A 23,978-nucleotide genomic window follows, 5' to 3' on the forward strand; every position below is an offset into this window, starting at 1 on the left:
AGGCAATTGTTACTATATTGTATATAATCTTGTTATTAAACAACACTTAGCAAACAAGGCACAATGTAGCAAATTGGTATTCAGTAGGTGCCTAATATAACACACTGGTAACATAAAAACGATATAGTAATAACAATAACAAATAAATAGAAAATATGCACAATAATGTATTCCAAAAATGCACCAGACTCAAAAGTATCATAAAAAAAATTATAGTAATGACATAATTGTAAGCATAAGAATTTTAATCATATTGTGGTATAAAAAATTATGACAATTCTCTAGTTTCATTTACTTTTATTAGGCCAACTGATTTTAATTTGTTTGAATCCCCACAGTTGACTCATTTGAGGATATAAACCAATGACCCTATGTGTAGTATAGTCCATGTTTTCTTAATTGGCTTTTAAGTGGTTTCGTATTGGGATTTCTTTTTTCTGTTTTTATGATTAATTGTAAAAAGAAACATTATCTTAAGTTTTGATGCTGTTTTTAATTGTAGTACTTGTATTATGGGAAACATGTTTTTAAATAATAAGTATGTTTTAACTGTAATTTCATATAATGTTTAAAATTTTAATGTGGTTAAACGTTATAAATTGCAATGTTTTTAATTGTGGTAAGAAAGTGACATGAAATAGTAATGGTATTACAGTTTGTTGTATTATTTTATTTCAAAAGAATTATTATTGATTTTTAAATTGACATGACAAATATAATTAGGATTAGCACAGTATTATTAAAATATTATTCAATTGTTTGGTAAAATAAATAAAGTTTTCAAAAATGGTACAATACAGTAGGTTAAATACATTTATTTTTCCTAGTCTATAAAAATGGTGTTTTATTGGCAGAAACATTTAGATATAGCTAGCATGACAGACAGCAGTGTGGTAAAATTCCAGGAATAGAAGAAGATAAGGGAAACTATTGAGGGCTCACATTCAATAAAAACATTTTACATGAACTAACCTCGCAGAGGTTTTCTACGGTATTATCCTCCTCCTCATCCTCCAACAGTAGCAAGAGAGTGGTACCAGTAATATTTTCACCTGTTGATCATGTCTCAAATTTTCTCCCTTTCCTTTGGTGCTCAGAAACCTGCTGTTATTCAACATCCTGTCTGATAGAAGGGTAGGAAAAAAAATTATGTCACATCAAACATAACACAAAATTTATCAGAAATCTTACAGGATCTGCATACAAGACTAGGTTAAACAGATTAAGGGTATTAAGGGTACCCAGACTGGCCTTTGTCACAAACCCGTCAGCCATTAATCAACAAACCCTAGAGATGTAACCTGATACAGTGTCTCAATTATGGTCAACCCGGTTTGCGACACGATTAGCCAAGATACCTAAATACTGAACATAGGCCTCGCTTCACAAGTCTCTGATATACAGTCACTGAGGGCATTGAAAGTTAATGTGACCCCTATTGCTGGTATTTATTCAGGGCTAAAGATAGTCACCCAAACAGCATTCTGTCTATAAATCAAAATTTCATTTCAGACAGGAAAAAAAATTATTTTACTCCTTGACGTGCCCCAGAGCTAGGGCTAACTGCTTGTGTATTAAATCAACGTTTGATGGAGCAGTCAAAATGTTATTTAACCAATTTTTTTTTAGGTTATGACCTACAATCCAGGGCATGAACTCAACCACATTGTTTGTGTAAAAAAAAGAAGTTGTTAAATGTTTTTTAAAAGGATTATAAATTATTGTAATACATACTGTAAATACTATACAAAAATTATAATAAATTATATTTAAATATAAAAGTATAAAATAATAATGGGATGTTCATCTTAACCAAAATGGATCAAGGCCTGATGTATGTACAAAATGTACAGGAATAAAGATCAATAAATAAATAATAAACAATATTTACATGCATATGGTAAGCCTATATCACCATATTATTATCTAGACTTTCTGTTATATGGTCTACATTTTATACATTAATTACTGTAGTGTATATGTAGATATAATAATAATTCATTAAGAGTTTATTAATAAAACCTTATACTTATTGTACTATAAAGAGTTTATTAATAAAATCAATATTCTTATTGTACAAATAAGCAATTTCTAATATGAATATTTATCACTACTATAAATATTTATAACTATGAATATGCAAGTCTATTAATAAATATTCATGACCAATTGGTGACTACAGAATCTCATATTTGGCTGGTTAAATTTCTTAACGTCAATGACGGGAAAAAAAAATCAATTGTTAATTGATGCAATGGCGTGTATATAGCTAAGAGCGTAAATACAACTTCAAAAGCTGACATTGTCAACTCATTGATAGAATTGACTTCTGGATGATTTATTTGAAAATTTATTTTTACAAGGTACTAAAGACAATGTCAAAATATAATAACTAATTTTCAATCTGAAATAATTTCTTATGTATTACTGTAGCTAATAACGAGAAATTCTCATTAAAAATAAAATGAAAAATAAATATGTCAGATTTTGATTAATACAGGTCATTATACTTCAGAAACAATGTCAAGGAATAATTTTTTTTACCTTTTCTTTTAATTGTATATTTTTATATTTGGCTAGCGAATTAATGTAATTTAATATAATAGAAGAGAAAAAATGCAGACAAGAAAGCTTAATATAAAAAAAATTAACCACAAGAACAGTTGATCGCCTTAACAGTGCTTTTCATCAAGGATGAGCAAGAAAATATTTTTATAATAAAAAGGATAACTTTGTGCATGTATGTATTGTACTATGCAAATAAAATCATCAAATTAATAAACTATATATAAAAGTAAGTGCAACATCATCTACTTATACCGTAAATCCTCAAATAAGCGCCGCTCTCGAATAACAATAATAATCAAGAGCACATATTACCATGTGTGTAATGAAACACTTTGAGAAACAGGGTTTTAATACAATTTATATGGCGTTCAAATGAATAAATAACAAAATGAAGACGGTATAGTAGAACAATATAAAGTAAATGAAAGCAGCACTTTTGAGAATATAGAATTCATTCTCTATGTTTCATCCACACAGTGGACTTTATCAGGAGACTGTACAAATGGGATAAGAAACAACTATAATATACAACTGAGATAATGAGGGCCGTCCTACAACAACAAAGAATGGTGTACAAAGCATACTACCAGTCTGCTGAAATAAGCAATCTTAATAAACAGTATTGAAATGAAGACACTAAGCATATCTTTATAAAAGATCCTATAAACTCAAGATAGCGTTCTTCGCGATTTACATGTAACAAATAGAAGCATCAATTTGGCAGAACGGTAATCTCTTTTGGGAGAGGGCATACTACTGCATTTTTTGCCATCGATCCGAGATAAGGTGTTCACATCACACGACACCAAGTATGTTAAATGTTCCTTAATTTTTTTAAAGAGAGGGCTCATTGTAAATCGACACTTCTAATTGTTACGCATTAAGGTAAAGTTGTGCGGTGTATGCTATGGTCAAAGCGGTCAAAGTGCAAAAGTAATCACTTTAGAATCTGACCACAAATCTCACAGAGAATGCTATCTTGTGTTTATAAGATCTTTGATGTTTATTTACAATGATGTAGGACCTATGATAGGCCTACCGAACTACAGGAATACATGAGATAGATAACATGGGAATGCATGGAAAGCTCTACACCAATATTTTCTTAATAGTGTCACTCTGCTCTTGAATAAGCACTGCACTGAAGCCTCTAAAAATTGTATAAGCACCGCGGCGCTTATACAATTTAACAAAGCAAAATATACTATAACATAGTATATTTGATTTGCTCATTTTCAAGATATCAAGCAAGTCATTAAATTTAAATGATACACAGTTCATAAAAACTTTTTACTACAGAACCTTTTAGTACAAAATCTATACATTGATTACTGGCCAAAAGGGACAATTATAAAAGTATATCATAACTTCTTTACAAACCTGCCGCAAACTGTGTTCATCACATCACATTCTTCACAACCACGCCACACAAACTTGAGCATGGGCCTAAGGGCGCCCTCTATTACTTTTTTACTTAAGCTCTGTCCACATCATAAAATTTTCTTTGACAAAAAACTGTTTTAAGCCCATATATAGTCATGATGTGCCTATATATGGTCATGATGTGCCTATATATGGTCATAATGTGATGTCATCATGACTATATTTAGGCATGTCACATGTTTTTGTCAAATAAAATTTGATAGTCTGGACAGGGCTTTACTATAGCATTTTTATATTCTTCAGTAAAATTATTTTTGTTTTTGCTTTTTTCAGAACCATTTTTAGTAAATGAAAAATAAATTTTATTTTCATTTTTGGAACTTATTCTGACTGTTCAAAAATAAAGTTTATCAAAAAAGGTATAACAGTCTGTTAATTGACAAGAAAATAATTTTTGCACAATTTAAAATTAATGCCATAAATATATGAAACTTTCATTGGGCTAGCATTCCAAGGCTTCTATACAATTGTTGAATATTCATTGTTTATTCATGAAAACAAGTGATCTACTTAATGTAAGACACACCTCATTTTAATAACCTCACTTTAATTGGCTAGTTTTAATTTTGATTTTAATCTTATTGGTGGGTTTTTATTTGCTTTTGTTATACTTCTGTAAACATTATATATGGATGGGTGAGATTTTCTCATCAGTATTCTTGGAAATGATCAAGTAGATTGAAACGTTGACTTTCAAAATGTGTCTGTCTCTTTTCGGAGTTACTGTCTTCCTGTTTTTATAAATATATGAAGTACGCAAATCAAATATTAAAAATTATTTTCAAGTTTGTTAGCTCATTATAGCATAACATAGGATACTGACTGACAGGCAACTGTGAGCATGGAATGTTAATTATCGCATTAATTCATGAACTTCGACCTTGATAATGTTCATTAGGTCTTTAATTCATGAACTTCAACCTTGATATTGTTCATTAGGGCATTAATTCATGAACTTGATCCTTGATAATGTTCATTAAGGCATTAAATCTTGAACTTCAAACTTGATAATTGTTATCAATGCTCAAACATATCAGCACTTATATCATTTTATATAATAAAATGTGATATATCACATAAAAGCATGGCCTTTCTACAGTGATGATATACTGTTATGCCTAGGGAGTCTGTTGACTGTGTGTCTGAGCCTAAATCTTAAAGGTATTATTATATTCATGTAAGATCAACCTATCCTGTATCATTTGATGGCTTAAAAAATGTCATAAATCTAGATTATATATTTCATCCCCTTCTCCAAACACTCACTTGTGCCCCTTCTCTTGACAAACACTACTGGCTGCCTGGGCAGGCTTCAATCATACAATTATGACTACACATCTGACCTAAGAAAATTGATTGTATTTTGTATTATTTAAAAATTAAAATAAACTAATTATACAATAGTGTATTTTAACCATTTTTAGTTGAATAATTTTCATGATATTAATTTATCTTAATTTTAATAGAATTGACAATATACATATTAGATACAATTAATCAAAACAATTTAGATAAGATAATATAGGATAAGTTTTTAATGCAGCTGCTAAAACTATTATGGATGTAGTAATAGGAACAAAGAACTTCACGTCAAGTGTTGAATTGATTGGGTCCCACTTATTTTTCAATTTTGTTAGAATGAGTGACCACTATCAAGAAACTCAATAGATTTAATGAACAAATGTAAAAGAAAATCACATTGCATCTTTAATTAAGTTAATTGTTAAGTCTAGCTTAACTTATGCCAATACAAGGCTAGCACAGATCTTAACATACTATGCAAAGCAAAGTGAACATACGATTCTAACAAAAGTTAACACGCTATGCAATGCTAACATGCTTAAATGCTATGTGATGCTAAAACAAGTTATCATAGGCCTACTACTATGCAATGCTAACATACCATCAGTGGCATATCTAGCGGAATGCATGGGGGCACTCCCCCAGAAAATACTTACACCCTCCCCCAAGTTTCCCCCAAAAAATACTCACACCCCCCACCCAAGTTTCCCCCAAAAAAGATCCTGTTCAAGTAATTCAAAATCACCACAAATCACTTTATTTGACAAGCTATTGCCTCCTCACCGATCAAGCCCCTACATCACCATTGAACCCCCCATCAGCCCCCTCCCCATTTCAAGACTCTTAGATACGCCACTGCATGACATTCTATGCCATACAAGGGAACATGCTATGCAATGGCAACGCTAACTCGATCTATCAGATAAAAACAGAAATCTCTGTCACTCCTGTGGCCTTCATCTGTGAGATTTTATGTAATTTTCCTAAATTTCCATCTTCGATTTGCAGTTCAGTTTTATATCATCTCTATTAAATGTCACTATTGTCATTAAGATTTGATTTGACATCTTACGATGACCACTTTTTTTTTCTAACTGATTGATGTTTCTGACATTTCAAAGATAATTCAAGATGGTCAGTTATTTGCAAGATGGTCAAATATTTTTCAAAATGGTCAATTAATGGCTATTATATTTCATGGCAGTAACATGTCAAAATGGTTTTCTATTAAATACAGTCTACTTGAAAACTTTCTTACATAAAATAAAAATTAACAGTGTATCATCAAACTGCTTTCAGTATATTAAAAGTAAAAACAAATGATAGTAGAATATTGTGAAGAAACACACATTGCAAAGTAAATATTAATATAGAACACACATTCTATTGGATTGGCAGTTGAAACTGAATTTCTATTTAAAAGATATGTATCTATGTTAAGATGAGAAGCTTCCAAGAAAGATAATAGGTTTCGATTGAAATGAAGCATGAGAATAAGGATGCTCAGACTAACGCCAGAGGAACGTTACTTTGCAGGGTAACTAGCGGGATGTTCACACTGTGCGATTAGTGTTACACTAATTGTGTAAGTCTCATTGGTGCATGACTGTTGTAACACATAACTGAGTGGCGTACACTAAACTGCGGGCTGTTGTAGATTATCGTAGGCCAGTGATTGCGTGTTAATACAGGCGTTTGCAACGCCATGCACAAGTTCAAACCATGCAATAAACATTACGCTAGTGTAACTCGTGTCTGAACATAGCCTAATTTTCTTGTAATAATTAAGACCTACAGTATATACTCGCATATCCATAAATGTGATTGTAGTAAAATGTGTGTAAAAACTGAATTTTTCTTACCTTTTAGATAGTTGACTTAGTTTAAGGCATCAATTTTTTTCTTTAAGTTTAATCATGTGTAGTTCTCTGAATTTTTTTTGTACTGTGCATTTTGATGTTGCCTTCTGAGTGACCGTAACATAAATGAAATACAAAAATTACAAATTTAGATTATTAAAATTATTTCTAAATTTGAATTATAATAAAAAAAAATGTTACTATGTCAAATCCTTGTTGCTTGGACAATATGTATCATATGTAAATACTAGTATACATCGTGATATCAAATGATAGAAGTTACAGGTTTTAGCAAATATTATATATTCAGTGCAAACGGTAACCAAGGAAAATGAATTGTGAAACACAATAACTCATAGCCAATGACAATAATTCTTTTTCCATTTGACGTTCATCATCTCTTGACCTACATGAATACTGTACAGTACCTCCATGATGTCACACATGTTGATGCTGAAGCGTTGTTGAGCACAAAAATCAACTGAATATCATTACGATATAAAAACACCCATCAACAAATACCGACAAACAGATCAAACATGAAAGGCTTCTGTAACACAGTGAAATAAGGTCTGAATTTTACTCGCCTACACCAAAATCAGTTGATATGTCCTTAATGTGACATGAGCAAATCAATTTTTTTATGCCTCCTAACCGAAGAGTTTGATGAGAAGCGTCACATTATAATTGTACAACAGGCTCGACATTAATCCTCTGCATTAAATTGATCAGCACGCCAAATTTTACTCTTGAAGGTCGCCGTTATAATGAGCCTGGTTTAATTTGTCACGACCTGGGTAACATTAAAACAACACTCACTCAAATATTTGGTTTTGGTTCACATAATGTTGCGGTAAACATAAAATTGCAACGACTTTAATACAATAACTAAACAGTATATGAGCATATACTAAAAACAATATTACCGGTACTGATGATAAAAATGTTTTACAAAGCATATAATCTTAAAAGTTTAACTACTTAAACTAAATTGACTCTTGCAATACACAGGTTTCATATCGTATGATGTGATGTAAAAGCATATGAATATGGTACGGTATATGTATAAAACGTATGTTTAAAACATACCCTGGCAATGTTGCGCCATCCTGTCTAGGCGGATGGAGTTTAAGGTTACGGCACAGTCCTTGACTAGGTGAAAATATAGGGTTAAACACTTAGAATGACTGAACGAGACACATAGAAAGCTTAGGCAGATCATCTCCGGTTAAAGACACTATATCCACAATGGCGTTAGAACTGCTACATTGGATATTTCTATTGTTACATCATGGACGTAACTTCATTTCGTGAGCATTCCTCAGATTGAATTATCGTGCTGATGAAAATCACAGTAATTATGTATATGCCAGCTTGCACAAAAAAAAAAAAAAACCAACAAATATTAATGGCATGAAGCGGATAGTGATTGACCTTTGCCGTGATTCACACAGGTTTGCTTACGATGCAACACACAGCGACGATGTGCTAATACGAAAAGAGAATTGGTATATGTTTGTATACACAGCGTTTCCAAAATTCATCTTCTTTTATACAGTAAATAGGCCTATTATAAAAAATAAAAAATCTATTTCGATATGTACAATTTACTGTACTTATTTATTATTAGAGAAGTTATTAGAGAAGTCTGTAAAGTAAGAATGACTGTTGGTGTAATAGCCAGTAGCCAGCCAATAGACAAATACAGATAGATAAATAAAAAATGTTTAAATTAATAAATAAATAAAATAAATAAATAAAATAGATAGTAAAATAAATAAATTAATTAAGTAATTAATAAAACATAACCTATTTTGGAGCTACGGTTGGTATATCAACGAATATCTAATATTAGCAGAACACCGCCAGTGTGCTGCACCTAATTTTGTCTACTCTCATCCAACAAGAGCCTAAACAGTTCGCATTTAGAAGGCCACACTGAAAGCAACAAGTTTCCGCAGAAAGGCTAGGGAACCTACGATTCTTCACAACTAAATCAACTGGTAATAACTTTCAATGTTAGTTTTATCATTCTGAAAATGCATTGTGTTGTATATAGTGTTACCAATTATAAATTATTCTTTATGATTTAAAATAATTTCATTTAGTTTCAATAATTACCGGTATGTTAAAAGTAGACAATTCTTTGTAAACAAAGCATTTTTTTGTTACCTTTAGGCCTACAGGACATTTTTTTCAGGCTAACAGCCACCTCAGTTGTTATCGATGTTGTTGTTGTGTTGCATGGTGATGCAACACAGCATGGGTTAACAAGGAGGTTAAACATGTTTACTACACACACTTGTAGTGAATCCCAAATGCATGACAACAAACCTGATATTGGTGTCACTGAATGTGAGGATATTTTTGACAATTTTATCCAAGTTCTGTGCTACATTCAAATGATTTCTGGTAAGACTTGTATCATGATAAAATAAAAATAAAAATTTGTTTTTTATAAATAACATAAATAACAATTATTCTTTTTCAAAAAAGCATTAAAAGAAGACTGACTTTTCTTTAATAGAATATTAACAAATATTTTTTACCATTCTAATCGATTTGAAAATTTGATTTTGCCCATATCATGCCTCATCATAATTTACTTGGTAACAAGAGCATGCTCGATGGTAGACCCACAGCAGGTAGAGTAGAGAAGTACTGAGTAATTTTCTGTTGAAACACCCTAAATTGTATCCCATTTATACTGATATGATAGGATCTCAACAGAATATCAGTTCACTTGGATTATAAAACATTTTAATTTATATTTTTTTGTTCTGCAAGTTCACCGGATGTTAAACGTGAATGATATAAATAGAGGGAAATGATAACTAATCAGTCTCCTTATCTTGATTTTCATCTACAGAGTGTTCAGATTGTAATTTCATGGATAGAATACCAATTGTGAACATAAATCTCCCTGATTTTTATTAACAATAATCAAAAAGCATACAAAATAAGTTTAACTAAACCTAATGTGCAATTAGAGTAAATGATTCTTAACAATATATTGATTTTTAACACAAACTACTTGACGAACATAAATATAATTGGTAATACTATACTTGATGTAATTTTGCATGGTTTTATGGTGATGTCTTTATGTGACAGTCATTTAAACTCTACCACCTGGTTTTTATTGTGCTCTTAATAACCTAGAGTCAAAATATATTTTCTACAGGAAAATTGTCATAATTAGTATTTCATGATCATACGCTTATCGTATTTCATGGCTTGTCTAGTTATTAACGTATAATGTCATTCATGTTTCTCGTGACTGTCGCAAAATCGTCACTGAAGTCCACATTGTTTAACATACGCAAAAAAATTGACTTTATCAGGTGGACAGACACCGAAGGTGGTGTATAGAAATGTGAGTAATACTGCGTGTAAACTGTAAATCTAGCATGGCACGCCATTTCCGAGCAGTAAATTTCATGGGTTCGCATTTTCTAAAAATTCAAACCTCCGTTAACAAATAAGAATTAGCTCTCGTTCTTCCATTAAATTGTATAATTGTATAAGCACAATTCTGAGCACTCTGGCTATTAGTGTAGGATACTATGTGATTGCTAATATGATTGCAGATTAGTGTGTTAAAATTGTATAGCTAAAAATTGTATTATTTAATCAAAGTCAATAGTTTTTATCAATAAAAACAACAAACAATAATAATAATTATATTTCACCCTTATGTAGCGCACCATGCCAAGGCATTTATATGCCTCACATTATTACCCCGATAATTGGATCAAACACCTACTGAATGGAACACATAGTCAGCTCCCTGGGGGCGTATTCAATATCACAGCTCGTAATCAGCTCATTGGCATTCTAACCTACCAGTTACCCACTCATACTTCTAAGAAGAGAGAGACAATGTGTAATATGTATTGCCTATGGACACAACAAGTGGTTGGACTAAAACCCCAATTCTATCTTTTGATCGGAAGCCTAACTTTACCATACCGCATTCTTCCACATGTAAGGACCTACAGTTTTTTTTTTATTATAAGTTATTTTTTATTCAAAAACAAAATAATATTTAATATTGGCATTTATTTTAATTTTTAAACTATAAAAACATTTTTAAAAAGTATGAAAAAATTAACAACAATGGCATCAACAAAGAAGGATGAATGTTTCATCAAATATAACAAAAGGTTTAAGCTGAGAGTACCATAATACCTAAGTGAGTACATGTATAATTCAACAGCCTACAAGCATAGATTAAAATGCTGTTCATTGTTTTCTGTAATGAAAAAAAAAAATCTTTTTATTTTCAAGAAAGAACCAAATTCTCACTTTTTTGAGGCAACATTTGCACTTTTGTTTAGATAAAACTTCTCTACAAGACCCAGTAGCATGCCTTCAGCCTACCAACAAAAGACAAAATACTGTGGAGTTTTTCACAGAGTTCATTGAAACTCCCAAAATAAAGTTATTTGAAACTTGAATAAAATAAACTTTTTGAACATGAAAATGATATAGTATTTTGCCTTAGAAAAAAAAAGGTATGAAATCTATATTCTAAAATAGACTCTAAAAAATATATTCTTTTTAGGTACAGTTCTATTAACTGCAAAGAAAATAGAAGAAAATTATTAGTTTTTTTTTTACATTTATAGGTAAGATGGCAGTTTTATAAATTCATATAAATATAATAATTTTTTTTTATCTTGCTAGATCGATACTATTTTGACATTAATATAAAAAAAAGATTTTTTGGAGGGAATGAGAATAATTAGAATAACATTCAGCAACGATTCATTTCTGAATGTTTTGCATACATCCTGCGTCACCTCTTAACTCTGTAGTTGTTATTGCTCCTTTAATACGAAATAAACATGTGATTCATTTTATTCGGTTGAATGACATTAATTCGCTACGTACACCTGAAAACTAACATGGCATATATTTAGTAAAGTAGGTATAATGTTAGGCCTACTTTACTATTATCAACATATGATTCAAGGCTATATTTCAGAGTAGACAACACAGTTTTATTGCAATGAAATACATACTGTTCTACCTATGTACGGTATATCATCCAGTGTTGACACTTTTTCTGTTGGTACATAGAGACTGTCGAAGTAACAGCTCTCAGACTGCAAAAAAAAAAAGACAATTTCTGATTTTAGAAAAGAAAAGTAGATTAGAAGTTTGACAATGTATAAAAATTATACCATAATAAATAACAATTATAATATCATTAATGATAAATAATCTAACAAAAATATAAAACATACCATTACTAGTTCCAACCAATTAATAAAACATAGAATACATTGCACAAATACTGTAGGACGAGAGCAAATGTTAACAGATAGTGCAAAACTTGATTAAGCCATCTTATAGTTTCAACTGCAAATGCTTATGTTAAAAGTCATGATGATAGATATAGAAGATTGGTGGAAATATTCAGCCTGGGGTGGATGCAGGAGGGGGAATGGTGCAGATAGTGTAATCTCACCCCCTAAATTGTATTAAGAAAAATAATTGTATTATATTGTTGATATATAATTGCAGGTAAGATATTTAAGGTATGAGAGTGCAATTTCTGGGCACCTAGAGGTCTATATTCTCAGAATTTTCCCACCTCAGTCCCAACCATGGTGAGGTTGAGGTGTTGTGGACTCTCAGGTACCCCTTACTACCATTCCTGCATCTGCCCCAGTAGACAAATATATACCGTGAATATCAAATAACATAAGTAATAAGTTCCATAGAAATACGGGTGATAGTTTTTAGCTATAAGTTTTTGACTTCAAAATAGTCAACCACAGTAATTGAGACTATGGAAAGGTTTAATTAGCAAACCATTTATAATAATTGGGATGATTTAACACAAACCATAGTGAATTGTTGCAAAAAAGGGGCTTTGACTGAACAGACAAAACTGACAACATTGAAAAGTTATAAGAAAATAATACAGAATTCACATTACATGTAGGTGGGGTTGGGAAAAGGGTTTGGGTTGGAAAAGGAATGGAGCCCAGTAGTAGTAGCATTCCTTGTTTTGACAAACAAAGTTTTAATCCTAATCAAATAATCCTGAGGAAAATGGCAGGCTGATTTTTTTATTTATTTATTTATTTCAATAATGTTTAAAGAGGATAACCCTTCCAGCTTCCTCGAAGTGAAGCTGATGTTCAGGGCCCTCATAATAAAAAATAAAGTATTATAAATAATCCAGAAAATAAGAAAAACAAACCAATTTCTGTGTCACAATTGTATTGATGTATAGTTGACTGCGAGCAATACAGTAGTTCAACTAGTTTGAAAGATGCTTTCATTTTGAAGCCATCACAATTCCTTCGCCATTTACAAAACACGGTAGATTTTCAAGAAACGGAAACCATGTCTGTAGATATCTTACAAAATTCTTTTTGAAATTTGAAATGTTGTTACAGTTCAGAGGTATTCAATCTACAATGGTATGTCCTTGTTTTTCATATAATAAATGAATTAATAAAGGAACCTCCACAGTGATAAATTTATTACAGAAATTATTTTGTCTACATTTCATATCTGCGGACTATAAGACGCCAGAAAATCATTTATAGTAGTTACTTCTTCAGCACAATTATGAATCAATATAAATATAATCTTTGTGAATAAAATGAAAATAACCAAATAAATTAAAATTTCAACATCTTTTATACAAATCTCAAAGGGAAAAGGAAATATTTGTTAAATATTGAACATTAAAAACATATTTTGTACTTTAATATTAAAAAGCTGAACACACAAAAATAACATTTTGAGTCATGTTTTAAATTGATAAAAAAGTAGAATGACAGTTACAATTTTAAGTAAATACATTTTTTAACTCGGGTATCCAGGCTATTTTGAATGTAAAACGTTTAATAAATTAACTATTTTTTAATCAAGTTCAACAACTGAATAAATATTTCTATGATTTGCAGACACAATGAATGTAATCATACTAGGTCAAGTTGTGGCTATTACTCAAAATGGACAATAATGTTGTTGTTCCTGTAAATGCTAGTAAACATATCCAATTAACTCTTGGGCAAATGTTACATTGGAAAGGTGATGCCTTTGGCTTGTATCATGAAACTCAGAAAAATTGTTTTTGTCACATCAGGATAACTTAATTGACAATGTGGTCAATCCAGTCTGCGCTACAAGACGTATGCATAATTAATTTGGGTCATTTCTTCTTCCAATCAGATTACGGGGTAGAATATGTTTTCTGTCCATGACTGTCATGTGCCAACATAATTTTTGTTTTCATGGTTTCATGGTGATATCACATTTTTCATATATTTATTCAACATTATTGGATCGGACAACAAGTTCATTCAAAGGGGCCCTAAGTACGCTGAAACCAGTCAACTCTCTCAGTAATTTAGTAAAAACTTCATTTAAGTTGCCCCTGACCAGTGGCTGCTTCTTTGTTGATTGGCCACTCAAAAATTACACATAGTTTATTTTCTTTTTATAGACAAAATGTCCTGGTGTCCAATACTATGTTATATCATATTTCATCAAATGAGATTTTCAAACTTTTAAATGTTCAAAAAATATGTTAAATTCTTTTTAATATTCAATATCTTATAATAGGAGATTTAACAATCCAACATATGGATCATGGATTTAATTGTTTTATTTTTTGTAACTTATTTTGGCAAATTAATATTAATAATATGTTTAATTAAGAAATAATCAGTAAGTCATTTAATTAGGGTTAAAATCATCTATCAACCTACAATGTTATTTATCCTTAGGTTTCAAATTTCATTTCATTATGAAACTAATATTTAAAACCATGAAAGCCTGAAAAGAGTTTGTTATGTGTACTCCCATTGTTATTTATTACTACCTAAGTCTATAAATACAAAACAATCAGGTTGATAGAAAAATAAAACTATACCTACAGCCAATTTAACAATAATTACTAAGATATTATTTGATGTACGATTACCATAAAGCACATATCACTGCTATGACACTCAAAAATTACCCAAAATTCGGTTCACTGCTAAAATTGCGCCCCCTAGCACAACCTCGCCCTTTTGTTGGTCCAATAAACCGAACAATAAATCATACACTGACATCCCCGATCTCGGTAACATTCTTGCATTGATAAGCAACAATTTAAAATCGTCAACGATTTTGACTCTCACCATTTCGTTGATGTGATTTCAGCTGTTGTTAATGATATAATTACAACATAACCTATGATTAAGTTTTCACAATCCCAATATCTTTTTGATTTATCACACAAAGTGAACTTATTTTAACCATTCAATCAGAGACGTATTAAACAAGGATATATAGTAAGACCAGTAGCTTGTGGGCTAAAGCATTCAAAGGGTTAAGACCTATGTTGTAATAAAATGTAACAGCTTACATATATCAACTAGCCAATTAACGACACCTTGATTAACCTGACCAACGGTGAATGATTATACTGCTTCACTAATTACATCCCCAGTTTCATGATTTATTCTGGTTAACTGATTATTAATTTACTGATTGATTAATTAGTTATGTCAAAATGTTCATAATCTAAACATAGCTCAACTTGTCCTACAGGTCTGCAATCTTTAATCATGACATCATTTTAAAATTTCAAAATAATATGTTTATTATTTAAATTAAAAAGTTAAATGAAGCAATTTTTTTTTAATATACTGAGACAATTAGTAACAACAATAATAGAAAATAAATTCACTCAGATTAATGAGTTAATTGATTAAAACAAAAATAACAATAGCAATGACTGTAAAATAATGAATAAATAGCAATGACTGTAAAATAATGAATAAATAATAATGAATGAATAATAATAATAACATAATAATACAATCAATAAAATCATCCACTTTTAGCATTAAAACATTTTCTTATATTTAAACAGATTTTAATAATTATAATTATAAAATAGTGCTGGTACTTCTATAGTAATGAAATATTACGATAGGCAACAAGACATCCATGTCATTCCATATGACTACAATACTCTTAGGTTGCTAAACAGCGGAAAAATTATTTCAACAACTTTGTGCAACAGTAGCAGATATTGACAAGGGTGTGATGACATAGGACTAGAGTAGGCAAGGGTTTTACCATGAACCTAAGCCCTTAGCACCCTCTACAAGTTCATTCACATGCCACCTAGACCTTGTCCATTTCTGACAGTTCCTCTCAGACAACATGATTGGATAGAAGACTTGTCAATCAACCTACATACAATGTTCTTGATTTCAAATGATTAGATATGACGCATTCTGGTCGCAAAAGGCTAAAAATACACCGTTGGTATTGCCGAGTGTCAGTAGCAATCTTTGTTTCTGCGACATTTTGTACCCTTGGCAGTGATGTTAGCCTATGTTTCCATCCTGGGTTAAATCCGATTTGATATAACTCTGTCAAAATAACCCAAACATGCCAAATATTACTGATAAATGGAACAAATTTATTCGATTGCCCTTGACGAAGCAAACCTTATCAAATCTGGGAAGACTCTTTGAGATATTACGTTGCATTGAATTTAACATTTGTACTTTTAGTCAGTTGCTTCGCTTCTAAATATGCCTCATTCAATCATGTCTTCGCAGAAAAAAGGAAAAAAATCAACTTCCCAGACAACAAAAATAAAATGCTAACACTCTCAAGGCGCAGAATAATAAATAATGCAGGGGTTTAGTGTCTTCATAGAATCGTTAGATGTTACTTCATTCTATAGTAAAGCAACAATATGTACCGTAATATTTTTTTAATATTAAATATAACCGAGACAATAACAACATTAACAACAATAATAATTTTATGTATAAAGATAAAAAGTTCATACGGTATATCAAATTTAAAACAATTGGCTGTCTTTTATTACAATACATAATTATTATGTAGAAGCAGTTGGCGCAATGGGTGTGGCGTGGACTCTTAACCTTGAGCTCGGGGGTTCGAAACTCTCACTGTGCAAGCCATTTGTGTCCTTAGGCAAGACATTTTATCTACGTTCGTCTCTCTCCACCCAGGTGTATAAATGGGTACCGGCATATGCTGAGAAGATAAAACAGACTGCAGTGCGGAAGGATTGGTGAACCCCCACAGCCTTGCACAGTCTGGCCCCAAACGCTAAAGAGAGACGGGCACTCTGGCCTGCTTCAGGTTTCGAAACTTTACATTACCTTACATAATTATTAGTTTATTTGTTGAACATTTAAATTTTGATAATTGGTGTTACTTAATTTTCTCATTCCTTGCTGGTGCTATTGGTGTCACTTCTGCCTAGGGTCTACCTATTAAGAACCAGGGTTACAAAGCTTCAAGGGTCTTACAGAAGCTTTCCATCTCCCCCCACCCCCACCCCTTGTAAAAACAGTTGAGTATTATACACAGAGTACTGAGGGTCCAAAACAACAAGCTTTCCTCTATCCGCCCCCCCCCCCCCCCCCCCCCCCCCCTTTTTTTAAAACAAATAACCACTGTCTCTTATACTCATTGAGTTGATTAAACACAGAGCATCAAGGTTCCTGTTATAAATATGCAAAACATTGGGGAATTACTTTCAACAGTTGAATAAAATTAAGTTATATTACAGTATTATTAATTGATATTTCAGTCTTATTCTTTATGTAGTTATGTGTGGATACTCTGTCTTTTGTTAATCCTCCCTCCCTGTAATTTTCAACTTTTTCAGAATTTTTCAAATTATATGTAGATACTAAAATATTGTTTGGTTCACGAAAATGCTTTTAATAAAAGCAACTTGAATACATGTATGGAATTAAAAAGAAAATATAAGAAAACTGTTTAAGTTACTGTTGCGTCAATTTTCTCTGGTCATCGCTTCTTCACATCAATCATAATAGTATTGCCATTTCAGTAATAAAAATGAAAATTACATCAATCTGCAATGAGCACCACACCAATTCACATCAAGTCAAGATAGATTTGATAATTTCCGTGGGCACGTATACAATAGTAACGATTCTGCGAGCGCTTAAGTATGGTGCCGGCAAGTCACCGTCTAGCGTCCCAGATTTTCACTCCGCGCCAATCTTCTTTTTACTTTTCTTCTTAAATCACTCACTTTATATCGTTTCTTTTTTTATTAGAGCGAGCTATAGTGGGGGAAAATGGAGTTCAGAAAAGCTGGTCAAGACAATGATTCGAGATTGACGAGGTACAGAAAATGGTTTGATGTTACTCTACCTGTCGTAAGATGAACTGTTCAGCTCAGGCTATAGCCAGGCATGTCACCATCAGCAGCATGTGTGAAGACGACTGACTTTGTAAGGCCTAGCTAACCCCAGTACATCAATCACAAACGCTACTGAAACAGAATGACAAGTGTTAGTGACAGATTAGAGAAAGGTATTAATGAATCAAGATATGCCTAAAACAGAACAAAAAATAATAAAACTTTAACACCATGACATGTGTCGCTCGATTACGCATGAACAACTTTTAGAGAAGAACAGCAATGCCAAAGACAAATGATCTCATATTTCTTTTAATCCAATCTAATCTTTGTGAAGAAGTTAAGTCAAGATGGCATGATATGATTGAAGGTTTGTGTGTCTGCAATGTGTCTTCACTCATGTCAATGCTTGGCCCCGTTTAGTCCACGGAATATGTAGCAAATGCCTACACAGGGACTGATGAGTGCATCATACTGGTCAACATGGATCGTATGACGATCTCCATAATATTAATCAAGTTGTGGAAAGAGACAGTTCACTCACTTTCGGTTTTCATCCTATTTAATAATTATACATGGAATGGGACCAATGAAAAATGCGTCGTTGAGTGACAGATATCATCCCAAGGAGATTTTGCGTCTCTTTCCAATAAAGGTGGATGATGTGTGTCTCTACGTTGTCTCCTACCTGATCAAAAAATCATATTTTTGATATTCCTGTATCTGCCTTTCATCACAAAGTTAGATCACATCTATCAGCCATTAAACTAGACATCCATAAAATAATTCAAATGTCTGAGATAGGGGAAAGCTTGTGTTTAATTGCCGGAGATAAATTCCTTCTCGATTACTATAAAACTTTGATTTCAATCATAGAATCAACTTGTTGAGACCATAAGTTGTCAAAGTTTATAGCAATATCTTCTATAATTGATGTTCAACATCAGTGTGTAAATATGAGTGCAATTTATCAGTACAATATCCAGATTGTTGTATCAAAAATTTTACTTGTATCCTTTCATTTTAACTGGAATTAAATAAAATAAAATTTTGATTGAAGTTACTCAATTTTTTATTCCCCCCCCCCTTCACCCGACACCCACCCCATCCTGTCATGGACACATACTATTCAATGATATGATTATGCAGGATAAATATAATTATAAATCAATAAGAGCAGAAATAATAGACAGTGAGTAATTATGGAGTGTGCTTAGCCCTGAGACTTGTAAATTAATACATGAGTTATTGAGAAGTACTCACTAAGCCAGAACAACTTCCCATTCTTTTAAAAGACATTAGCAGGTGATACTTTTATAAATAACTTTAAAAAGTTCTACATTTAATGATCCAATTAAAAAAATATATTAGTTTATCACCCTCATGTGCATGTCTTCTATGGTGTTGACAAAAAATATATTTATTAAAAAAAATAGTTTTCTTTTAAATATTATTTTTTTAAGTAAGTAGCTAGTAGATATTGTTTGTATTATCTAAATCATGTTTTAATTTGAATATCAATGCACCAGCAAACAACCCAAGAGTGATATTTGGCTTTATTAAAAAAAAAAAGCCTCCTTCCCTACTGTACCTCATCCTTTTCCAGCCTAGGGTGATAAACTAATAAAAAATGTATAGGGCCTAACATGCAAAGTACAAGCATAGAAAATACAGGTCTCACTCCAGTTAATTAAAGACCCCTTTTGGGACTATGAGTTTCCATGGTTTGTAGCAGATTTAGTGTCTAATTAAAATAATGAATATAAAAGACATTTTTAATTTGGTACCACAGAAAAGTGGTCTTAACTGGAGATGGTCTTTAATTGGAGGGGTCTTTCATAAGAGGGAGACCTGTATTAGGTTCATAGGCTTAGCCAGCGAGCCGTCCGGCCGTCTTTTGGATGGCCTACAATTATTTAGGACGGCCCCTTTTACCGTGATGGCTTGGACGGCTTGGCCTATCAGCTCGGCCTAGCCTAATTGGGCCTGGTCTACGTTTAGCAAATTCTTTATATTCTTCAAATCTATTGAATGTCATTAAACTAAAGCTAAATCATATTTACGTTTGATAAAAACAACATTTATTGATTGAATGTACATGGTTTTCGTACCAATATTCAGTGGGGATCCCCAAAAGATGGGCATGGCTCCGAGTGGGCGTTGCCCACCCATCAGCTCATTGCCACACCTAATGGCTTGCATTTTGGACGGCCTATATCGTTTTTCTGGCTAAACCCCTGATTGGGTTTGAAGTAATAGGCACCTACTGTAAGTTAGAATTCCAAAAAATACTTGAAAAGGTTTATGATAAACCATTTTCATGTAGAAAGTCTGCAGTTAAGCTTTTCTCATAGGAACTTTGATGTTGATTTTGAAGTCCCAAAGTATTTTATGTCTAAAATAAAAAGCACTAGGAGCACAACAGATTATAGAAGAGTTTTAGAAATTTATCAAATATAAATCTCATTAAGTGCATGCCAAGACAATTTTCTATGAACTTAATGAAACAGTGAAGTTGTAGACAAGGTATCATCCATATAGAACTCGTAAGCGTGGCACCAGTGGGAGGCAGGGGCCCAGTTCTTCGGGGAGAAACAAAAATCTATGTAATTCCTACAGAATATGAGACTGATGAGACTGATTAAAAATCCTTCAAATACCTAAATTGTTAAAGCTAGAGAAAGGGGTACTTGTAACCCTGTCCCCGTCCACTTGCATTTCTGTCGGGCACATCACCTCCCCCTCCTAACCATTGATTAAATCCTGGCATCACCGCTATTCCGATACAGTTCAAGAATTATGACGTGGTCATAGCTAAAAAATACGAAAGTACCACAAAGATATTTCTGTAAAATTACATTACTTTTATATTTCTAAAAATAGTTTACAAATAATAATATTATATTCACATGAAATATATAATTTGAATCTATATTTATTTTATAATGTAATATTTGTTATAAAAATTATAACTCAAGCAGTTATCTGAAACTTGTCATGTCTTGATAAATGTATGAAAACTTCCATAAAAATCAATGATTAAACAATCCTAATTTATTGCGGTCTAAAAATTGCCAACTCTGGATCTTCTTTACAAATGGTTTTTCTTTGTAATGATGCTCAAAAGATATTTTCTCAATCTTTCCATTCCTCCGTTGTAAAATTTATCACTTGTATTTCATCATTAGAAAGGAAGTTTAAAAGACAATTCTTTGCGTGTCTTCGGAGATAAATCATACAATCGCTGTACGCAAATGACACCTTAGTTTGAGAAGGAAGACACACGTTGCTGTGTATTTGATTTGTGAAGGGCTAGATGGAGTAGGGATTGCAGTCTTTTTTATAACTGATGATGAATGGAGAAGTTTAAAAGCAGCCAATTAAATCTGAAGAACTTTGAACAATTCATTTCTTGAAAAGACAATTAAATTCACTGATTGGAATTGTCACTGCATAAAAATATGAAAACCGATATAAACCAGAATTGTTTATATCATGAAGATTAATATAAAAGAAGTGATATGACGGGAACCATTTATATTGAGGAAAAGGGTACCCAGACACGTAGCCTAATAGAGAGCTACAGCACAGCATATTAGCAAACACATAAACACTTTAAAAGTTTTATATCTCTTGGGAGCTTTTAAAGTTTAGGATACAGTTCATAGAAGATATGTTTCCAGTTGGATATAAGGATATATAGCAAACAAATCCACAGCAATGTTAACACCTTAAATCAAGTTAGAAAATACTATTAAGAATGTTTTGAACATAAAATGTTCCTGTTAGAATTTTCACAACTGTCTGGTAATACTTAAGTCGTGAATCAAGGATGAGTGTAGGTTCATGATAGCAAATCATATCAATCTGAAAATACTAAATCACAAATTCTTTTCTACAATTGTTTTTTACTAGTTCTATATACTTCAGGCAATTCTTACATTTTCTATCTGTTATTGTTTTTCTTTTAATAATTTTTAATATATTTTTCTTTAAAAAAAATCTTGTCTTATCAGATGCAGTATAGTCTATAATTTCTAACAGTGAGCCAAACAAAATCATAATAAACAAATTGTTCATTAGCAATGCAAATAACTGGTCCACCTAACCCTATCGTTGAGGGCAGATGAGTAAGGCCTAACAGCAGCTATTAGCTTAGGAAAAAAGTTGTTGAATGAGTTGTCCATGTCTGTGACCCTCTCAGCCCATGAAGCTGCAGGTCAGATTATTCGCTACTTTCTCCTTTTTCAGTTAGAACATTCCTCTGACCATTCAGTTGGACAAACACACAGTAGAACCTCCTCCATTAGGACATCCCTATTAAGGGGACACTCTTATTAAGGGAGCACCACTATTAAAGGGAAAATTTTTCAGCCACAAAATGAGGGAAATATATACAGGTATTTTTAACACCACAGCCTACTCCTATTCCAGGGACACCTCTATTAATTGGACACTTTTTTTTTTGGTCCCAAAAGTGTTGGGGATTCTACTGTATTTTAATTTATAGTAGTACTGTACAATAAAATATAAAATAAATGACTAGAAAAACAACTGAAAACTATAATAAAGTTTACTAATACTAATTCTATACTTGAATATATTCAAAACATGTACAATACTGCCCTCAATGTTTGCATTTATAAATATTAGATTTTAAATTGTACTTGTTTTAATAAGTCCTTAAGAACATGGATGGTGTATTCACACAATCAACAATTCAAATATTGTATACTTGAATAACACCTTAGACTTAAGGTTTCTAAAATCAATATGATACAAGCCTCACACTGAAACTTCTCACATCAAGATGGCAAACAGATCATCAAAACAGATAATGATAGTCAATCTATGAAAAAAAAATTTCTAAGAACAATTAAATCAGCAAGGGATGAATCAGTAGACAGCGGATAATAGGACAAAGGAATTTCTTAAGGGAAAGATGCTGTCACAAGTCAGAGCCAAAGATAACACCCTTGCAACAACAGAGTCCTGATTGATGGCTATAGCCATGGTCCTTATTACTATTGAGATTGTCAATCAATCAAGTTTGACGACAGGTATTATAACGCGATCAGAAGAAAGAATCGCAATATGAGTTGGCTCGGTCGAGTCACTCCTGAGGGAGACAAAATGAATGAATTTCAACTGTCAATAATGAGAAATAGATATAGGGTTGTATGATGTATCTGCAGTAGATGAACAGAAGGGTGTTGATAAGAACTTTGATGGGCAATATGTTACAGTGCAATATTATTGGATATTAAATATTCCAAGAGCCATAAACTATCTTGAAAATTATGCAATACATCAAGGAAAGATCGAAGGGAGTGACTGGATAACAGGTAACCAGCAGGATAACGAAACAAAACAGATATCAGAAGGTCTTCGGTTCCAACATTGAAAGTATTATGTTTAGAATAAAGCACATAAGAACTATATTAAAGCCCCATTCCCGGCAAAATTTCAGTTTTTAAGAAAAATCTAATTTTTGTATAATGGTATAAAGATTTATAAATATAATACGGAATTGCTAGTTTAACTGAATTTAGACATTCCTAAGAATGAAAAAAATGTAAAATAAGACTGAAATTTGATTTTTTGTGTTCCACACAAAAAAT

At 31.9% G+C, this 23,978-nt stretch overlaps 1 long non-coding RNA gene across 2 annotated transcripts in view; it reads right to left on the reverse strand.

Annotated features, from left to right (window-relative positions):
• The window catches only part of LOC117111190, a 116,464-nt gene that overhangs the window by 59,522 nt on the left and 32,964 nt on the right, over positions 1 to 23,978 (reverse strand). The window contains exons 4-6 of one of the 2 annotated variants that reach the window (XR_004445835.1): positions 18,369 to 18,486; positions 12,200 to 12,283; positions 973 to 1,123 (exon numbers count right to left, since the gene is read on the reverse strand). This is a non-coding gene — a long non-coding RNA (uncharacterized LOC117111190). Of the gene's footprint in view, positions 1 to 972; positions 1,124 to 12,199; positions 12,284 to 15,977; positions 16,574 to 18,368; positions 18,487 to 23,978 lie in introns of those variants that run through there. The other variant, XR_004445836.1, reaches the window with a different exon arrangement.

Source organism: Anneissia japonica, unplaced genomic scaffold, assembly GCF_011630105.1.
Source record: "Anneissia japonica isolate Jap-2015-1 unplaced genomic scaffold, ASM1163010v1 scaffold288008_len1385354_cov213, whole genome shotgun sequence".
NCBI lineage: Eukaryota > Metazoa > Echinodermata > Crinoidea > Comatulida > Comatulidae > Anneissia > Anneissia japonica.